At 33.2% G+C, this 23,036-nt stretch overlaps 1 pseudogene; it reads left to right on the top strand.

The window, feature by feature from the left end:
• The window catches only part of LOC149570995 (poly [ADP-ribose] polymerase 2-like), a 109,237-nt pseudogene extending 87,134 nt beyond the window's left edge, over positions 1–22,103 (top strand).
• Positions 22,104–23,036: the final 933 nt, after the last annotated feature.

The following is a 23,036-nucleotide window of genomic DNA, read 5'->3' as shown; positions in this document are numbered from 1 at the left end:
TAAATCATCACAAGAATCTGACTAATACCCAGTTCCATTTAAACACTTGAATAATAGAACCTTGAATTCATTCTCATGGTTATTAATATCCAAGTCCTTTAATTTCGTAACACCTATGGTATACAAACATGCTCTAGGTCAACATGCTATATTATGATTAAATAATGTTTTTGCACAATTGGTAAACTCATCTCAACCTAGAATTATAATTTTTTCTAACACAATACTTTTATATTATTAAGGTACAATAATTCACTATTTCATTTTCTAGTTAAAAACATAGTTCATCCATATTTAAAGCCTATAAGCATTACATTATATTTTTGTTTAAAACTTCATATAACACCTTAGCAACACCAATCTTATCTCAAAATATAATTCACATACTAATCTCTATTTACCATTAGTTCAATCTACAACATCACAATAATCACCCGAATGGATATCATCAACACATAAACAATAGCTTCTAGCATTATCAAAAGATCACTTGAGTGGATAAATATTATCACATCTGTAGGGGGTCCTAGCTCCATCCTAATACTCTAGCTCCTTCAATTATAGAATATACATATATAGATATAGTGTATACAAAGGTGCCTTGACCCTATAGCCTCTAATTCATGTTTCCACATAGTTGGTCAAACTCAACACAATGTTGTATTTAACATTTAATCACACAATATTCTCCTGCAATCACTTGTATAATTGTTTACCCTAACTTCTAATATTATCTTATGAACACTTTACAATTTGATGATAATTTAATCTTCGAGATTCTAACAATCCTTATGAGAGTATGTATTAAACCATAATAATTGTTTATTCCATCATCTCATCCCACTCTTCTATCCATTCTATTCTCCTATAAAGAGAATTACTTGAGAAATTCATGTTTAGATAAGTACATGCGAGGAGGGGTCCTATAATCTTTTACCTTATACTACCCAAAATGTGCTTTTTATGTGCATTTGCATGTGATAAGCAACATTATAAATCACTTTATGCACTAAAACGAGCTTTTCTTATGCATTTATATGCATGAATAAGTTTATATATTGAAAAAATTCTTAAAGTATTTTTTTTTCTCTGTAAGAGGCCGAAGCCAAGATTAATTACTATTATTTGTTAAGTTTGAGTAGACTCGATTCCACAACCTCCTAGATAAGAGGCTCACAATTTACCGTTGTGTTGTAGGCTCACAATTTAATAAGTCATTACTTACCTTTTAAATGCATAACAAGCTTTTAATATGTATATACATGTGTTTATATGGATACAAAAGTGATAAAAATCACTGCTCCGGGTTATGGCTTTTCTTTGACATATAGAACAAGGAATTATCACATGTGAAATGACTAAAAATCTCCACCTTATGAGTAATAATGTGTTTTACTATGACTTTTACATATGCAAGAAGTCATAATGTGCTTTTAGACTCCATAAACATGCATTCCAAAGTATTTTGATACATGTAGTCATGTTTATTTACTTTGGCCAGCTAAAGTGATGACAAGTTGTTTTGACCATTTTACATGTGTTCGCAACTTTGTTTTTAATAAATGTAAATGCATTAAAAATTGCCATTATTGACTTATAATGGACTTATAAAAGATAACACATGCTAAAACATGTTTTACAGTCATGCAATAGATACAAAAAGCTCCACCCTTGTGCATAGGTCTCTCATGTTTTAAATATACATGGTAATTTTAATTTTAATAAAGAGATATATAATGTGTTGAAAAGGTCCACCTTTACATTAGAAATTCATTAAGAACTATGTTAAATCCTCATCCAAATCATGTGAAATTTTAATAAGTGGTTCTAAACTGATCTTACATATAAATTAAACTTCTTATTTCACACAATTATCAATAAAAAGTCTACATGTGAGCGATTTTAGTTGAAGAACAAGAATATGAAGTCATGCCAAAAAATGCCACTTGCAAAATGCTTAATTCCTTAGTAGCTTTGGTTAGACAATTTCATTTGGGGACTAAGATAGATTGAAATGAGTGGAATTGAAAATGAAGTCAACCTAAGATAAAGAAAACTAAAAGCCAAACTCAAGATCAAGAAAAAACAACTAAAGAAACTACTTAGAAAATTTATTCAACGGAATTTTCTATACGTTTGTCCCAATTTTTTGAATACAAAATTGAGGATGACAAGATCATTGTTCCTAACACAAGTTTGCTTCAATGTATAGTTCAACTATTATTTCAAAGCTTGTAGATGTGAAATTACTTATGCCCATTTGGGCCTAAGCTTCAAATTGAATATGTGCTTATTATATGACTGATAAATTCTTAGAGCGTAATAAGTATTGACATGCTTATAGCTAGAAGTCTTCTTGTTTCACTAGTGGTCACAAAATTTAGATTTGATTTGAAAGCTATAGATTTGAATGTTCAATTATTTTGACATATGCCATGTTATATGTTGTTACAAAAATCTTGTAATATGTTATGAGCCTTTGATTTATGTGCGTCATATGTCATTATTTCTTTGTCTCATAAAATAGTTTTCAGAAATATTAAAGCCAAATTTTTGTTGTTTTTTGTTTTTTTAATAGGAAATGAGCCAAAGCCTACATTACTTTTTATTATTTCTTGAAATTAAGTATCATTATGTGTTAAGCTCAAATTGACTAGTACCATTGCATTGTTGGCTCTTGCCTCAGATTTTTGTTATTCCTAATACTTATTAAAAGGTTTCCTAAGCAATTTTATGGTCTTGTACTTTTGTTCGTCTATTGGATATCATGTTTCATGTTCTTCGTTTGAAAGTTTATTCCCCATAAGATGAGTTTTATTAGTTAATTTATATTGTGAGCATATTTCTATTATCATTAGTTGCAAACACAATATAATAACATATTTTTAATTACATTTCGTCATCTCACAGTGAATTTTATACAGTGATTCCTCATGATTTTGGCTTCAAGAAAATGTGCAAGTATTCAAATTTGATGTTTGCAAATTTTAAGTATATACTGTAGTTCATATGGTATTTGTACTAATACCTTTACATGATGAAAAATGACTTTTTTATTGACACACCTCTTAAATTGAAGTGGAAGGTGGAAATGGTAGGTTGATAGAGATCACCTTTTGTTGTGTTGGTTTTCTTTTAATTTTCAAATTGTTTATTTTTTATTGTTTTTGATTAAACAATAATGACCAAATTGAATAAATGATGTAAGAAAATTGAAATTCATTGAATGGAAGATATAGTGTAGTGCACTTCATCATTATTGATGTCTAAATTAAGAACACGAGACAAGAAACAAATTAACCACGATAAAAATATTATAGTTTAAAATATAATAAGTGAACTACATTTTTGTGAAGCATTCAATCCTCTACACGAATAAAAATATAAGATTTTGGGTTCTTTGATAATGTCTGTCATGTAGTGGGTTTGTAGCGAATCAGTGACTATGTGCAATATTGACTACAAAGGTTATGGATGCTTGCACTAATTGTGTTTGAGACCAACTGAAACTACATTAACAATAATAGTAAAGTAATTAATTTTTATCCCTTACTCCCCCCCACCGCCCTTCCTTGCTGGAGCCACCGCCACCTCCCCATCCCCAAAATGCTATGGAATACATTGAAAACCAACACAAGTTAATTTTTTTATGGAAAAAAAGTGGAAAAAAATTGATGTGGTCTTTGACATTAAGTAATGGGTCTAAGCTAGCATCAAGTTCATTCATTCATTCTATGTTTCAAATGTTAGAGTTGCAAGCTTAATTTGTCTCTTAGACAAGACATTTTTAAATTTCACCATAATTGTTGTCATTATATGCTATATGCTATATAAAATATTTTAATACATTTCAAAAAATAAAAAATAAAAAAAATAAATTAAATAAATAAATAAATAAATAAATAAATATATATATATATATATCCCAAACCAGATATTTACTTGTCTTTCCTCAAAGTATGTTCAAAACTAAACAAATGTAGATGTATTGCAAAAACGTAATAAAAGCTAGCAGAAACCCCAAAAGATATTAGACCGTTCTTTCTCAAAATGATACACAAGATTCAAGCATATAAAAATGCATTACAGACCTACAATATAGGACTAGAAAGCTCTCATAAAAGTCCTTAAAACAACGTTACTGCATTATACAACAGCAATACAATAACCAACATTCAAATCCAATCTTTGAACAAAGATTTTATAGTTAGATTGGAACACTTAGAGAAGAACTTGTAAGCGCATACGAGACACCTAAAGTGATGTCTCCACAGACAAAAGGGGTTGCATCCACTGTCTGCCAGCACGAGGGGCTACACCCTCATGCTAGCTGAAAGTTGAAGCTTTCTGAATACTCTCGCAAGAGAGAAACTGAAGTCTTATTAATAAACCAAGCATAGCCAAATGAATGAGTCTCATCTCCTTTTATCTTCACAGCTGTGACTCTTCAACTCCCATCTTGGCCTTTCGTCTTATCTCTCTCTGTCCTTTTTAGCCCACTTTATAATATTAAATTGACCTTTTATATTTTGGGTCCATGTTCTGCAAGTCAATTTTAATATTATATATAATATGTCTTTAGCTTTTTTGATGTCCCAAAAAGGGGACATTACACACACACACACACATATTGCGGTCCCTTGCTGCACCCTATTTTTGGTCCCTTGGGAAACAGTCCAAAAATTCATCCCCTATCGTCCTCAAAACATCATGGAATATAGGTATTGATAAATGAATAAGATTTGAAGGGTCATTGATTGATGAAGATTTGAAGAAAAAAATGCAGAAAAGAGTATCAGATGATTGATTTGCTGTGATGAGTGCTTCAAGGCCAATAAGTTTTTGGCATTGAGTGCTCAGATGATGATTCTAAAATAGTATTAGTTATATTTGGAAGATGGAATATGTAGAAAGATTATTTGAAGATCTTATTGAAGAATGCTTTGCATTCCTCCCCATTAGATGATAGCTACCTGTGGTTCTAATCATATTGGTTTTGGGCTATGAATATTGCACTATCATGCTTCTAGTTTCTCAATTTTCCTTTTGAAGAAATAATGATGTGCTCTTTGCTGCCTGTCATGCCCAAACCTATGAGGGCAAAAACAGACAAATCTTTTTTTTGTGTGTTTTTAAAAATTAAAGTGCTCTAAGTTGAAATGATAGATAAAAGTTTTAGTACAGGTTCTCTACATTAACCTTCAACAATAAGAAATAAGTAAAACAAATTTGAAAACCTAAACTATCTAAATCTAATATCTATCCTTAAATAATTTAAAACTGACTTCTCTTAAATTCATTCGAATTATCGAAAACAAGAACTCATTAAAAGACATATCGCATCTACCCATACACCTATATAAACTATACTTAATTTTATTCCAATCGTAATTTTATAAAAAATCAAATAAAACATTTCTAATATAATGACCGTATGAATTTAAATTAAGATAATAAAAATATTTCATGACACTTTATCTACAATTTTTAACAATACTTTAACAAAACTAAAACATTATTAGCTATAATTTTTAAAGCAATCATTTTGATTATCATTTTAATAAAGTCAATTAATTAAACAACCATTAATTTAAAACTTTATAAGATAGTAAAACAATTAAATTGATTTAAAACTAAACTAACTCCAATTGAATACTATCTTAATTTTATTAGTTAATCAATCATACATTTAATTATAACTAATAGTCATCAAAACTCAATTTACATAATTATGATCAAAATTTAAACAATCAATATTAACATTTCTCGCAAAACTTCTAATCTAATCTTTTGATATTAAATCAATAAACGAACGTACTAAATAAATTAATATTTATCGACTAATCACTTGCCAGACTTAATGATACATCTACCAACTATTTTATCATTATCTAATTTATACTAAGATTGCGTGCATGAATTTTAATTTAGAACATATTAAGACACTAATATCAATAATAAAATTAAACGTTATAATTGCGACTCTTAACTTGTCATATAATGAATTAACTAACTAGTAATTAATTTTAATTTAAAACTAACTAACTAAATCTAAAATTGAAGAATTGAAAAACAAACTAACTAAATTTAATACTTAATAAAAGTAACCCATCTAAACAATTTTAAAAAAAAAAAAAAAAAAAACTTTTCTTCATAAAATAAATGTAACAATTCAAATAACTTCAATAAAACATTTTCTAACTAATAATACTAATTTAACTATCAACTAAATCTATGAAACTTAACTACATATTACATTATAAATCTACAAATTATACAAATAACTTAAAATACATTTCCAACTAAACTATTAACTAACTTATAACATAGATGCATTAAACTAATTTCTAAAAATAAACTAATCCTTTTAGCAATACTATACTAACAAAATAATAACATTTTGATCTAACTAATTAAAAATTTTAACAAACCAAAACAAAACTTAACAAACTAATACTAAATTAAAAACTATCCTAAACATCTAACCTATCCCTATTCCCCCCTACACCCCATGTCAAACTCCAAAGGGCAGGAGCGCTTCCCAAGCGCTACACTTGGGACAGCGCTCTGCCCAAGAAAGTACATGGCAAGCTTCCTCCCCAAACATGTGACCCAGGTGGAGTGCAAGGATTAAAAAAAACATAAGAAGCAAGACTAAGCTAAACCTACTTCCCCATGCACTTTTTCCAAACACTCTATCCAGTAAGAGGCGCTCTGCCCAAGAGTACCTAGCACTAACCCAAATCTAACAGAGATGTGGCGACCAATGTTTAAAAAGGGTGGGAGAAAGTTTTGAACAAATTCTCTCTGACAATGCATTAACCCAAAAGGTCACTTCTTAGGATAGCAAGGGCTACGAATTTAATGAGGAAGCTAGGATGATGTCACCCTAAACAAGCTAAAATCTACTTAGCAAAAACAAATCGTATCCTTCCTAAAGAGCTCGTGCCAAGAAGGAAGTAATAAATGCAAAAAAAGTTTATTTGGTGAAGGATAGGATACTTAATATATTTAAGCTATAAAGGTTTTATAACTTAGGCATTTTACTTGATATCATTTACTTTTAATTTTTTTTAATTTAAACACAAACAAATTTATAGAATATTCTCTGTTTCAAATCAAGAATTATTACATTCTCTCATACAAACTCCAGCATCCTGTAGGTGGATATTTGACAATTTGTCTTCTCCCTCTCTCTTGAAACTCATTGTATATTTCTTTGCAACTATATTACAACAATAGGTGTATGCATTCTCTTATGAATTTCTAATTTATTATTTCCATGAATCTCAAATTTCCATGCATTTCAATGAAACCCAAATTACCTCGTATATTCATCTACATATTCATTTATCTGTCTATTGTAACTGATGGAGCACATAATTTGAATAACATAGTGACTAAACTACTCTTATGGCAATTGAGAAAATAAGGAGATCAGGATGATGATGTTCTATTCATTTGAAGGGAGTATCTAGCACACAAATTTCTTGCAAATTTACTTTCAACACAACAACCATGGACTAAATCATATCAAACCCAAAGGAGATACCATACATTTACAATTTGAATCTTGCATAATTGAACATCCTCATTTCATCTTGTCTTTGATATAAATTCATATGACGAAATAAATACGAAAACTCCAAGAGAAGCAAAAATTACTCAATCACTTATTTCATTAACAACCTGATTCAAGGGCTCAGCCGGGAAAGAACCAGGAAGAAAACCCGGCTTCATTTCCATTTACAATAAGGTTTAAAATACAATTTACAATAGGATCTCAATCCCAAATTACAACAATTAAATCAAATTTTTCCTCATGATCAAAATCAAGGAATTTGTAATGTTTTCTGAATCTCTTTTCAAGAACCATGGAGGAAACCAATAACTGATCGGGTGATAACCAAGTAGAACAAAAAGAAAATCAAACAAGCATAATCATACATGGTTTACACAATAGGATTCACAATGAATCAAGACTAGGGAAAGGTGGATTCTTCCAACAGGAGAAGTCAAGCACAACACCAATTCAGATGCCCAATCGGGGCTAATAACCAAGAACTTCTGTTCTTCTATTTAAACATGCCATACTCATACCAGGTTTGTGCTGATGGGTAGGGGCCCATAACACCCTACCCTTTATCCCTCTTCTCATCCTAAGAAGAGACTCTACACTGGTTGGAGTCCAACTAAACAGACCTTTCCCAAAATTGGTCACTTCTGCCATCTCCAAGGGTGAGTAATACCAAAACACCTATGCAAGGAAAACTCAAAATTTCAAACATAAACAAGAAAGGAAAAACAACCAAAATAACATTGTTATCAAATCTTCCCAACATACCCACATCCATACAAACAGTGAAACAACAACAAGGTAACATGAACATGAAACAAAACATAAAAATTGAATAGGGGAGATGAGAATTTCCTACCTTCACAAAGAGGTAATGGCAATGAACAAGTTTGAGTAGAGTATCCCTTTCCTTCCTTCAACCTTCAAGCATTCCTCTCTAAATGTAGAGATTGGGTAACAACCTCAACTAGTCTAATGAAGGCCTCTAAATAAGCCTCCAACTCAACCACCCAAAAGGAGCAATAACTACACCCACCCACTTACAATTCTAGAAACTCCTAACTCAACCTACACTATGGTGAAACCCTAAATGGAGGTGAGGTGAGGTAACTCAAGATAACCATGGTCAATTTTCGCACAAAGGCAAAAAGAGACTTTTTGAGTGACCTCAAAAGTCAATAAAAGGGGCTTAGGGGTTGGAAAAGACCCCTAACCCATACCCATACCCCTTGGGTATAATTATCTCATGTTTTAAAGCCTTATGAATAGGTTTAGAGCCACACAAAGGCTAGGAAATAATTAGGACCCACTAACAACTCTTAAAAAGCAGATTAAGCACTAATCCGGATTAAGGGTGACTAAACTTGACTAAGAACCGAATTAGAAAACTGACATTGACTAAAATTGACTTAGGTCCAAAGGCTACACAGCAACCCTAGCTAGCACACAAAGAACATAAACAATTCATGAGTGTCAAGCGACACCAAAAGAACATAATTATGAGACATTCACATTTACTAAACACGGAAAGAGATACATACATACATCTCACAATACAATACTTCAATTACGAACAACAAGGTTTCCAAAATTAGGACATGAAGATCAATTCTGTTCCTCCGTCAGTTTCCTCGACTAAAACATCTGCACACTCATTGCGCACATCAGTAGTCCCAAAAAATCACATGTACATACATACGTATCAAAAATTTACATAAATTGAAACATACATAAATCAAGGTTTCTTGCATCCTACTTATATCCTTAATCATAAAGATTCCAAAATCAATGTGTTAATCCTACATTTTACTTAATTCATCACATACATATACATAAAGCATTAAATGACGGACATCAATATCTAAAAACAACATCACACAACATGAAATAATATGATATGTTCAAGTATCTGATAGTGTCTCGACCATCTTGAGTCGTGAGTATCAAAATGATAAAATAACAACTAGGGCTATAGAGGGTCAGGGCGAGGCCTCATATCCTCCCCCACTAGGCATGAACTTCCTCCTGGAGTTCATCAAAAGACAAGGGTATAGAGATCACATCCATGCTGCATCCTCCCAAGAAATCATGACCTCATCGCAACATTCCCCCTAGACCCTAACTTGGTCCAGCTCTTGACCTCGAGAAGCTAGGGTCTGTTGGGAAATAATAAGGATAGTCTCTAGCACTAACTGGCTGGCCAACTCCACCTGAAGCCTCAATAACTGTACCCTGATGCTCAATCTGGCGGTTGTCAACCGCTGTAGAAACTCTGTGAGACCTGCCCATGTCTCCCACTGTCGGCTCTGAAAGAACCCCTCTCTGACCACTAGATGACTATCCCTACGGACACTCTCTAGCTATATGACCCATGCCACCACACGTATAGCATGGCCCTCGGGTATAGGATCATGTATCCTGTGATCCTGATTACTGTGGGCCCCCTGACCTGCTAGACCCACTGTATCCACCCCTGGAAGACTGCTGAGTCTGTACTGCTTGTGACTGTGGTGTATGTACTTTCTGGTCCTACTGTAACTGCCACTGCCTAGGTTTAGAGCCCTGATAACCCTGTGAGGCTTCCTGTTGCTGCTGCTGAGACTGTTGGCCCTTAGAGGATGCTGGTGTATAATTTTGATTCCCTTTCCAAGGGGGTTTCTGTCGGGTAGAGTTTCAGTTCTGAGACCGATCCTGTGATTCCTGTCTGCCTCAAGTATCATCTGCCACTAGTGCTATCTCCACAACCTGTCTGAAGGTGGTAGGGAAGGCCATCCGAACTGGACCCTAAAGTGAGAAATTCAAACCCATGATAAAACAATGTACCCGTAGTTTCTCGTCCTTCATGTATTCCACATAAGGAAGGAGCTCGAGAAACCTACTCTCATAATGAGTCACTATAAAACCTCTCTGATAAAGAGAATGAAACTCCTCTATCTGTTTCTGTCGAAAATGCTCTGACAAGTACCTCTCTCAAAATATTTCTAAGAATGATTCCCATGTGAGGGTATCCATCATCACTCCACCTATGATCTCCTCCTAATGCCACCAATTGGAGGCATCCCCCTCAACTGATGAACTACTAGGCATGCCTTTAGATTACTCCCATAGGGTTGTAATTCAAAGCACCACTGTAGGCTCTGCAACCATGCCTCTGCTACTATTCCCTCAGTGGAACCCGTAAATAATGGTGGCCCAAGTCGAATCAATTCCCTGATATCATCTCCTACATGTTAGGAGGTCTATCAAATGGGGGTCCTCTCTGGTGTATTGACTCTTCCTCGTGCTCACCCAGACCCTCTAACTATCTCGGTGGGGGACTCCTAGTCATTTCTCTGCCTCTAGGCCTGCCTCCTCCGAGTCCCTCTGCTTCCACTACTGGAATATGCTGAATTGGCTGAACTATCAATACCACCCTCTGCTGAACTACACCGATCAAAGTCTGAAGTGCATCAATAATGTCCTGATTCGGGTTAGGTGGTGGCGGAGGTGGAGGTGGTGGTGGTGGTGGTGGAGGTGGTCCATCCCCCTGTCCCGCTCTACCACCTCTCTCCCTACGACCTCTGCCTCGTGGGTTGCTTCGAGTAACAAGAGGCATCCTACACAATTTAATGTTTAGATTTAAGTTTCAAAAGCATAAGGGTTTAAGGTTCCTAGTGTTGAAACACTGGCTCTGATACCAAAATGTCATGCCCAAACCTACGAGGGAAAAAACACACAAATATTTTTTTTTTTGTGTTTTTAAAAATTAAAGTGCTCTAAGTTGAAATGATAGATAAAAGTTTTAGTACAGGTTCTCTACATTAATCTTCAACAATAAGAAACAATTAAAACAAATCTGAAAACCTAAACTATCTAAATCTAATATCTATCCTTAAATAATTTAAAGCTGACTTCTCTTAAATTCATTTGAATTATCAAAAACAAGAACTCATTAAAAGACATATCGCATCTACCCATACACCTATATAAACTATACTTAATTTTATTCCAATCGTAATTTTATAAAAAATCAAATAAGACATTTCTAATATAATGACCGTATGAATTTAAATTAAGATAATAAAAATATTTCATGACACGTTATCTACAATTTTTAACAATACTTTAACAAAACTAAAACATTATTAGCTATAATTTTTAAAGCAATCATTCTGATTATCATTTTAATAAAGTCAATTAATTAACCAACCATTAATTTAAAACTTTATAAGATAGTAAAACAATTAAATTGATTTAAAACTAAACTAACTCCAATTGAATACTATCTTAATTTTCTTAGTGAATCAATCATACATTTAATTATAACTAATAGTCATCAAAACTCAATTTACATAATTATGATCAAAATTTAAACAATCAATATTAACATTTCTCGCAAAACTTCTAATCTAATCTTTTGATATTAAATCAATAAACGAACGTACTAAATAAATTAATATTTATCGACTAATCACTTGCCAGACTTAATGATACATCTACCAACTATTTTATCATTATCTAATTTATACTAAGATTGCGTGCATGAATTTTAATTTAGAACATATTAAGACTCTAATATCAATAATAAAATTAAACGTTATAATTGCGACTCTTAACTTGTCATATAATGAATTAACTAACTAGTAATTAATTTTAATTTAAAACTAACTAACTAAATCTAAAATTGAAGAATTGAAAAAAAAACTAACTAAATTTAATACTTAATAAAAGTAACCCATCTAAACAATTAAAAAAAAAAAAAAAAAAAAAAAACTTTTCTTCATAAAATAAATGTAAGAATTCAAATAACTTCAATAAAACATTTTCTAACTAATAATACTAATTTAACTATCAACTAAATCTATGAAACTTAACTACATATTACATTATAAATCTACAAATTATACAAATAACTTAAAATACATTTCCAACTAAACTATTAACTAACTTATAACATAGATGCATTAAACTAATTTCTAAAAGTAAACTAATCCTTTTAGCAATACTATACTAACAAAATAATAACATTTTGAACTAACTAATTAAAATTTTTAACAAACAAAAACAAAACTTAACAAACTAATACTAAATTAAAAACTATCCTAAACATCTAACCTATCCCTATTCCCCCCTACACCCCATGTCAAACTCCAAAGGGCAGGAGCGCTTCCCAAGCGCTGCACTTGGGACAATGCTCTGCCCAAGAAAGTACATGACAAGCTTCCTCCCCAAACATGCGACCCAGGTGGAGTGCAAGGATTAAAAAAAACATAAGAAGCAAGACTAAGCTAAACCTACTTCCCCATGCGCTTTTTCCAAATGCTCTGTCCAGTAAGAGGCGCTCTGCCCAAGAGTACCTAGCACTGACCCAAATCTAACAGAGATGTGGCGACCAATGTTTAAAAAGGGTGGGAGAAAGTTTTGAACAAATTCTCTCTGACAATGCATTAACCCAAAAGGTCTCTTCTTAGGATAGCAAGGGCTATAAATTTAATGAGGAAACTAGGATGATGTCACCCTAAACAAGCTAAAATCTACTTAGCAAAAACAAATTGTATCCTTCCTAAAGAGCTCGTGCCAAGAAGGAAGTAGTAAATGCAAAAAAAAATTATTTGGTGAAGGATAGGATACTTAAGATATTTAAGCTATAAAGGTTTTATAACTTAGGCATTTTACTTGATATCATTTACTTTTAATTTTTTTTTAATTTAAACACAAACAGATTTTTAGAATATTCTCTATTTCAAATCAAGAATTATTACATTCTCTCATACAAACTCCAGCATCCTGTAGGTGGATATTTGACAATTTGTCTTCTCTCTCTCTCTTGAAACTCATTGTATATTTCTTTGCAACTATATTACAACAATAGGTGTATGCATTCTCTTATGAATTTCTGATTTATTATTTCCATGAACCTCAAATGGCCATGCATTTCAATGAAACCCAAATTACCTTGTATATCCATCTACATATTCATTTATCTGTCTATTGTAACTGATGGAGCACATAATTTGAATAACATAGTGACTAAACTACTCTTATGGCAATTGAGAAAATAAGGAGATCAGGATGATTATGTTCTATTCATTTGAAGGGAGTATCTAGCACACAAATTTCTTGCAAATTTACTTTCAACACAACAACCATGGAATAAATCATATCAAACCCAAAGGAGATACCATACATTTACAATTTGAATCTTGCATAATTGAACATCCTCATTTCATCTTGTCTTTGATATACATTCATATGACGAAATAAATACGAAAACTCCAAGAGAAGCAAAAATTACTAAATCACTTATTTCATTAACAACCTGATTCAAGGGCTCAGCCGGGAAAGAACCAGGAAGAAAACTCGGCTTCGTTTCCATTTACAATAAGGTTTAAAATACAATTTACAATAGGATCTCAATCCCAAATTACAACAATTAAATCAAATTTTTCCTCATGATCAAAATCAAGGAATTTGTAATGTTTTCTGAATCTCTTTTCAAGAACCATGGAGGAAACCAATAACTGATCGGGTGATAACCAAGTAGAACAAAAAGAAAATCAAACAAGCATAATCATACATGGTTTACACAATAGGATTCACAATGAATCAAGACTAGGGAAAGGTGGATTCTTCCAACAGGAGAAGTCAAGCACAACACCAATTCAGATGCCCAATCGGGGCTAATAACCAAGAACTTTCGTTCTTCTATTTAAACATGCCATACTCATACCAGGTTTGTGCTGACGGGTAGGGGCCCATAACACCCTTCCCTTTATCCCTCTTCTCATCCTAAGAAGAGACTCTACACTGGTTGGAGTCCAACTAAATAGACCTTTCCCAAAATTGGTCACTTCTGCCCTCTCCAAGGGTGAGTAATACCAAAACACCCATGCAAGGAAAAATCAAAATTTCAAACATAAACAAGAAAGGAAAAACAACCAAAATAACATGGTTATCAAATCTTTCCAAGATACCCACATCCATACAAACAGTGAAAAAACAACAAGGTAACATGAACATGAAACAAAACATAAAAACTAAATAGGGGAGATGAGAATTTCTTACCTTCAAAAAGATGTAATGGCAATGAACAAGTTTGAGTAGAGTATCCCTTTCCTTCCTTCAACCTTCAAGCATTCCTCTCTAAATGTAGAGATTGGGTAACAACCTCAACTAGTCTAATGAAGGCCTCTAAATAAGCCTCCAACTCAACCACCCAAAAGGAGCAATAACTACACCCACCCACTTACAATTCTAGAAACTCCTGACTCAACCTACACTATGGTGAAACCCTAAATGGAGGTGAGGTGAGGTAACTCAAGATAACCATGGTCAATTTTCGCACAAAGGCAAAAAGAGACTTTTTGAGTGACCTCAAAAGTCAATAAAAGGGGCTTAGGGGTTGGAAAAGACCCCTAACCCATACCCATACCCCTTGGGTATAATTATCTCATGTTTTAAAGCCTTATGAATAGGTTTAGAGCCACACAAAGGCTAGGAAATAATTAGGACCCACTAACAACTCTTAAAAAGCAGATTAAGCACTAATCTGGATTAAGGGTGACTAAACTTGACTAAGAACCCAACTAGCAAACTGACATTGACTAAAATTAACTTAGGTCCAAAGGCTACACAACAACCCTAGCTAGCACGCAAAGAACATAAACAATTCACGAGTTTCAAGCGACACCAAAAGAACATAATGACGAGACATTCACATTTACTAAACACGGAAAGAGATACATACATACATCTCACAATACAATACTTCAATTACGAACAACAAGGTTTCCAAAATTAGGACATGGAGATCAGTTTTGTTCCTCCGTCAATTTCCTCGACTAAAACATCTGCACACTCATTGCGCACATCAGTAGTCCCAAAAAATCACATGTACATACATACATATCAAAAATTTACATAAATTGAAACATACATAAATTAGGGTTTCTTGCATCCTACTTATATCCTTAATCATAAAGATTCCAAAATCAATGTGTTAATCCTACATTTTACTTAATTCATCACATACATATACATAAAGCATTAAATGACGAACATCAATATCTGAAAACAACATCACACAACATGAAATAATATGATATGTTCAAGTATCTGATAATGTCTCGACCATCTCGAGTCATGAGTATCAAAATGATAAAATAACAACTAGGGCTATGGAGGGTCGGGGCGAGGCCTCACACTGCCAGTGAGGTTGGCTATCAGGGATGGATTGCAAGCCTTTGCATTGCTGCACATTAGGATTTCAAGTTGTATGGTTTGGTGAACATGGTTAGATGGTTTGTGTAGTATTTCAATTTAGGTATCTTTTGATGGTTTTCTTTGCAGCTTAAGATTCGTTCTCATATTTGTGATATTGTTGTGTGTATATTTTTGGACAACTCAAGTTTTTGCGATGTCTAAATTTGAGTTCTTTTAGCCTAGACAAAATATAAGCTAAGACTTAAGGGATCAAGGAGGAACGTGTTGTGGTGTGTTGAGCTTTGCATGCCATTCAGAGAATGTTTTGGAGCTGTTTGGTAACACATTTTAATGACTTTCTATACATGTAATATTCCCTTTTTGAGACATTAAAAATCATTTAAAAATTAAAAACTAAGCGTTCAAATATAATGAAAATTAATTATTAAATGGAGCAATTATGGTGGTTTTTTGTGTCAAGCAGAATTATAAAATAAAAAGTCACTTTATTCAAATTAAAAGATAGAGAAATGGAATGCCAAGAGACAAGTTGATGGAATGTAAAGAGTTCCACAATTGGCTTTGAAAGAAAAGGGAGGGACTCATTATTATTATATATGGTTAATTATTCTATTAGAATAGCTTTGAGAGCTACTAATTTTTTAGGAAGCTTGAGGATGGAAACCCTTGGGAGTACTCCAAAATTGGACAGAAACCCAATTCCATCCATAGGTGAATTTATTTTAGAGTTTACATTTGTGCTTTAAAGGACAATTTGTGAAGATCTTGGAGCTTCAAGATATTGTAAAAAATGGAAGATCTTGCAAAATTTGTCAAGGCTTTATAAAGGTATTTTCAAAATTGAGATGGGTCATGAAATTCTTGTATTGATCTTATTTGAAATATTGTGGATAAAAGACTTTACAAAAGGCAATTTTCGTGTTTAATCCTAATAAACTCATAGTCTTCTATACTTCCACGGATGGAGCTAATAGTAATCTCTGAGATTAAGTTTAGTGGAGAATACAAAACAACAGAGAAAAAGATTTGAATTGACTTGGTCTGGAAAGGAAAAAAATTATGCTGGCTTTTCGAAGCCTGATATTGTAAGTTTGCTGAAATTTATTGTTTCTATGAATTTTTGAGAAAATGCCATCGGAAATATTTGTGTGGGACTAGATATAAGAAGTTATTTGTTTCCATTGCAAAGGGCATTAATGTGGATATAAATGTCCATTTGGTAATTTATGAATTAAGCCTAAACTCTGGTGGACAAATAATTTATACACACAGAGACACAAAGAGTCACAATAAAAAGAATCACAACGATTCACGTGATTCGAAAATTCAATTCAAGCCCAATGATTTTTGTGAATCGATGAATCAAATCAGTGATAAAGGGTTTATGAAATAAGTTACTCACTAAATTTCTAGGGTTTTATTAATTTATCAATTCATGGCCGATTCGTGATTTGATTCAGCCTTGCTGATTTTGATCCAATTCTGATTCTCATTACTTTGATAGGGACACTAATATATATGTATATGTATGTATTTAATTCAATTCTGAGTCTTACTATTAGGTATGGAGATGATTTGGAGGTTTGAGCAAATTTAAGTTGAAGACTACCATGAAGTCTAATATTTGGGGCAAACATTTGGAAAGTTCATCGGATTGATAAAGGATTGCACGATAATAACAAAAATATTGATGTTCAAACTTTGATGACCTTGAGATACTTATAATTGCAGCTTTTTAATTTTCTTTAGGTGATAATAATATGTGTAGGCTGTTTAGATTTGGCTCTCTCATTCGGCATGAGTCTTCTTGTGACAAACTAATTTTCATATCTAATTCATAAATGGTTTTAAGTAAAAAATCCCATCATAATATGTAGATAACTGAATCCTTTTCCCATGATATTAACTGCTTTCAACATTTAACTCAAATTAACTGTAATCATATTCAAGATCAACGATGGACTATTCATAACTGTAATTCAGGATCAGCTGAAATAAATAGATTAACAACTACCTATTCATATCTATAATTCATGATTAGCTGAAATAAATAGGTTAACGACTAACTATCATAACTGTATACATGATCAACATAAAATAACTGCAATCATATTCAATTGAGTAACTAGATCAACGACTAACTATTCATAACTATAATTCATGATCAGCTGAAATAAATAGATTAACAACTAACTATCATAACTGTATATATGATCAACTGATTAACAGTAAAGTAAATGCTTAACAAGAAAGAAAGGAACATACAAGTATCATCAGAGGATCTTTAGCTGGTTATGCAAGCCTCGACATTGGTGAAAGGAGAAGAATTGACATATGCTTAAGCTCCCAACCTAAGACCATGCTTATCCCCACACATTCAACTAAATTAGAATGACCCTCCCTACCTCGGGATCGAGCTTGGGATGTTCTTCAGTCCAACCACCTAAGCATCATGGTGTTTCGAATGTCCGCTCAATTATGAAATGAAAATGCTTACATAACTTGCGCTACTGACATCAAGTGATCATTAGATGGAAAACATGCTTGTAAACTACTTTGCGGTTCACCAACCCGATCACCACCACTCAACTTGACAATAGGTTCCATTTTATGAATAGGCATGAGCTATTAAGTATTTCATTAATTAAGTTATTCATGTCTAATATCTTTTCTTTTTCCTTGCAAGTTCATTCCACCTCTTCACCATAGGTGGCTTCATAGCCGGTGATTCGCAGGTGCTTGAAAGATTATGAGCACTCTGCCTTTTTTACACTTCTTCACCATTTCATGGCTACATTGAATCCCAGCCATTTTGGAAATGTTATGAGCACCCTGCTCTTAATATCTTTTATCACAAATTGCAACATCATAAAGCATATTCTTGAAATGAGTATTACTCATTCAATAGTGTTTCTAGTTTAGATTTTAAATGTTCTTTAAGACACTTACATATGAGTTGTATCCAATTGACATATGGAAGTTTAAGAAAAAAGGATTAATAATAATGAAATTGAGTAAGAAGCAACTCATATTGAATCTTGAAAATAAATAAATTTGAAATGCTAAAATCTTAGATGCCTAATTGGCTACTTTGGAAGTAATAAAATAATACTGACATGTCATAACATGACCTGATGTAAACACTGGATATGCTTGAGTCCTTGAAATTTGAATTGGGATTTACTCTTCTTTTGTTGCAGACATATCAATGCAAATTTACTCCAAGGGCCGAGTTCTTACGGTAGAATTAATCTTGTAGTGAATGCAAAGACTAGAATTAAATAAAAAGAAACTTTTTCTTAAGGAATTATGTGGAATCAAATGCTGGAGATGTTAAAAGAAAAAAGAATGCAATATTAATGGAAGGTTAATGATAATGCAGATGCAAATGTTGAATGTGTTAATATGAAAAGGTAGACGAGTATATATAAAAGGTGTCGAACTTCGTACATGACTTCAGTTTAAAGGAGAGCCGTGCCTTCTTGGCTTTCGTTGGTTATAGAACATTTATCATAACGAATTACCAAGTGTGTAAATCGATAAAGAAAAGAGAGGGAAAAAAAAAAAGGTTGGAAGGAAGAGTTGGAAAGACTATAGTTTCAAATGTTATTATTATAATATATACTTATATATGTTCATGTAAGTATATTAATGGGGTGACATTATTAAATTACGTTATTATATTTTATTGGTGTCATTTCATTTTTATATTTATATGTACGTATGTAAGTATTTATTATAATAATATGATGAAGATTAATTAAAAATCTCTTGAGGTATGTTTAATATTTTAAATTAAATTTTTTTATGTTTTCGTAGATTATTTTTCTTAATAACTCATGCAGTTCCAAAAATGTACCTTGTGATCAAGTTGTTGCGTCCTTTCCAATAAGTTTAAGGTCATACCTTGTCATGTCCCCTTTTTTGGAGGTAATTTGATTTAATTAATTTAATTAATTAAGTTTTCCAAAATAATGAATATGCTATGAGGATGACTAATTAATTATTTTAATTAAATAAATAAGTGGTATTAAGTTCATTATTTATAAAGTTATCAAATAAACAAATATTAAAAGGTAACTTTATATTTAATTAATTTAATAAAGTGACTTGAACTATAAAATATTTTATAAAGTCACTTAATAAATAAAATAATGTTCTGAAAGTTTCTGGAGAAAGTGGAAAAAAAGAATAAATAGGCATCTTGGGCTTCATTCTCAGCAGGTAGATTTGTTGTTGTAGAAAATTACTACAACCATCTACAATCAAGTTTCTTTGGATATTTTATGCATTGTTCTTATCATTTAGATGCATATTAGAAGGTAAGGTTATAGGTGAAAGTTTGTAACAAATTTAAGCATTATTCTTGCGGATGTAAGCCAAGAGTCTTGGCCATTTCATACTAGCATTGTAGTTGACATTTTATGTGCAACAAAGGAGACATAAGTTGCTGGTCTGATATAGTTGTAATTGAATATGTATTTATCATTCATGATTAGCTTATTAGTTTGCATGTCAATTGTTTGACAAAATGTCAATTGGCTGTAGGTTCTCTTTTTGGCATAAATAATGTTATAATTATGCATACCAAGTGTTTGTGTTAATATCACTTGGCTATAAGTGCATTAATGCCATCATAGGTTGCATCCAAAGTGTTTTTCATAATTACTATTTGTTGTAACAACATATTGCAAGTAGTTTTTAGTTACATATATGTATTGAATATTGTCAAAATAAGTTGCATATTCATGTTAGGTCATTGTGTAGTCAATTTTGAGTCTTCTTGCAAAAGATTCTCATTGATGCAAATTGAAGAAAGAGTCATTAAAGAAAACTAAAATACTATATCAGTCATATGACCTTTGCATATGAGTTGTTTGATGAAATTTCTTGAGCCTTTATCAGCATTTTGAGATCAAATTTGAGTAGGGACATTATAGTGGTATCAAAGCTATTGACCTGCCATCCTGCTGGGTCGATTGGACATTAAATCAATTAGTTAATCATGTTTACTTCAAGTACCCAGAAGCAGTGGGACAAGGATATGAAGAAGCTTTAAAAAAATTTGAAAATGTTGGATGAAAGTCAGAAAAGGAAGAATGAATTGATGGTTTCTATGTTTAAGAGGACTACATCATAGAACAAAGAGAAAGAGGAACAAGAGGTCTCTACAAGTGAGGTATCTAGAAACCTCTACAAGGAGTTTGCAGAAATTGGTGACCAACATATAGCCGAATCTAGGGAGGACAAAAATCAGACCAGCTTGGAGGAAGATGTTGGACACACAATACTTCAGGAGGACTTCAAGGATGAAGCTAGAGATACTCTACATGGTTTATATAGTTTGAGGAACCAGCTAAAGATGAATGAGGATGAGGTAGAGTCTGAGTGCTAAGAGTTTTTTTTAGCCAGGGCTACCTTGTTAGTTGAGGGAGTTACTTTGTCAGTGACCCCTGATGATATTTGTCAGGATCTGGACTCTCAGTTAGTTGCAAAGGATGAGGGAGCTGGAGATTGTGATGATGAGATAGTTGCAGCAACAGCTTCTTCAGAGTTAGATGAGGATGAGTCTGATGCTTGTGTTCAGAGTGTGGAGGTGTACTCAGATGGGAGTTTGTTTAGTTTAGCTTTCTCTCATAGTGTGGAAAACATATTCGAGACGGTTCATATGAGGCCCATAGTGTAGAGTCACCATGTGATCGGCCAGTTGAGAGTTGGCAAGAGAGATATCACTACTGCTCTTGAGCATTTTGATACCACTCATCAGTTGTTGGCTGTTACTCACTGGGGTGCTTCTATGATAGATGAGTCCAGCAGTGGTTACCTTTATTTGGCAGAGTTTCATGCCTTGCATGAAGTTGTTAGGGTTTTGAGATAGGATTACTTATAGTTGGTAGCCGACCATGATCACCTGGTTGAGTGGGGGAGTACAACCTATGAGACACTCTTGGATCGTGAGGAGGAGGTGAGTAAGCTTACCCAGGAGCTCACAACAACTACTGAGGCTTTGGAGGTCACACAGTGAGATCTACAGGAGTCACAGTTCCAGTTAGAGGAGGTGACCGTGGAGTTGGAGCATTTGCGGTCTACACTAGCCCTAGTCCCAGTTCATTTATATATTGAGGTGGTTGGTGGTGAGTACAGTCCTATAGTTATTACTGAGGAACATGTTGTTGGGGTTGACACACATGTTCAAGATTTGGGAGTACCTGGTCCTGATGAGTGTGAGATACCAGTGGAGTCGAGTCTCCATATTGATTCTTCTCACACATATGATAATGTAGTACAGTTGGTTGTGCCACCTTTACAGAAGGATCAGTTGTAGTGTGCGAGGGAGTATGTTGATGCTTCCTCATATAATTTTTACCGCATTGAACCATTCATAGAGTATTTGCTAGATAGTGTGGGTGTTCATCTGGACTCGCATAAAGTGTCAGAAGATGTTCTCATCCGGGGTAATAGTGCTATTTGCAGATTGGTTGGGGAGATTATAGTGATCCTTTCTACTATTCTACCTCATAGGGATTTTGAGGTGGGGTTTTTTGATTTATCCTGTTGAATATTGTTCTAACCATCAAAAAAAATGTCATCTTTAAAATTTGTTCAGCCTAAGGATAAAATTGCCAGTTCTGGAAAATTGAGCTATGAGTAGGTGAAAAATAAATTTAACCTCCTCCCTCTTGATCCGAAGGTGTCCAAGGCGTAAATTTTTTAGAAATCAGAAATTTTTGGACAACTTCAAAAAATTATTGCCAAGGCGATAAAAAAAAGTGGGTCACCAAAAATTTTGGGGCGATGATGTGAAAACTTCACAACATCGTGCAATGCCATTTCCACATCTTTTAGGATTCCCACTATTTTAACAGAGCTACCATTTAACTGGCTTATACTCAATACCAAGGAGGTTAGCAATACATTTAGGCATCACAGAACTATTAGCTCCAAAATCAATCATGCAATTATGAACTAGTTTGTCCCCTATAATCAAAGAGACATAAAAGGAAGGAGGCATGTTTTTCTTACTTGTATCTCCTTCCTTTGTTAGCTGCACCCGACTTGTTGCACCATCCTCTTTGGCTGATTGATTTGACACCTCAATACTTTTCAATTCTTGTTGTAGTAGCTCCAACTATGATGGCATAGTGGTAACATCCAATAAAGGAATATTAACACTAGTCCTCTTCATTTGATCTACGTAGTTGAGAGGGGTGCCAACTGCTTTGACTGGAGCCCTGGAAACTGATGACTGAATTTGAGC

The sequence above is a fragment of the Cupressus sempervirens genome, chromosome 2 (genome assembly GCF_028749045.1).
Source record: "Cupressus sempervirens isolate cs-2001-9-10 chromosome 2, ASM2874904v1, whole genome shotgun sequence".
NCBI classification, from domain to species: domain Eukaryota; kingdom Viridiplantae; phylum Streptophyta; class Pinopsida; order Cupressales; family Cupressaceae; genus Cupressus; species Cupressus sempervirens.
The sequence above is the reverse complement of the archived record's forward strand: the minus strand, read 5'-3'. Positions and strand labels throughout refer to the sequence as shown.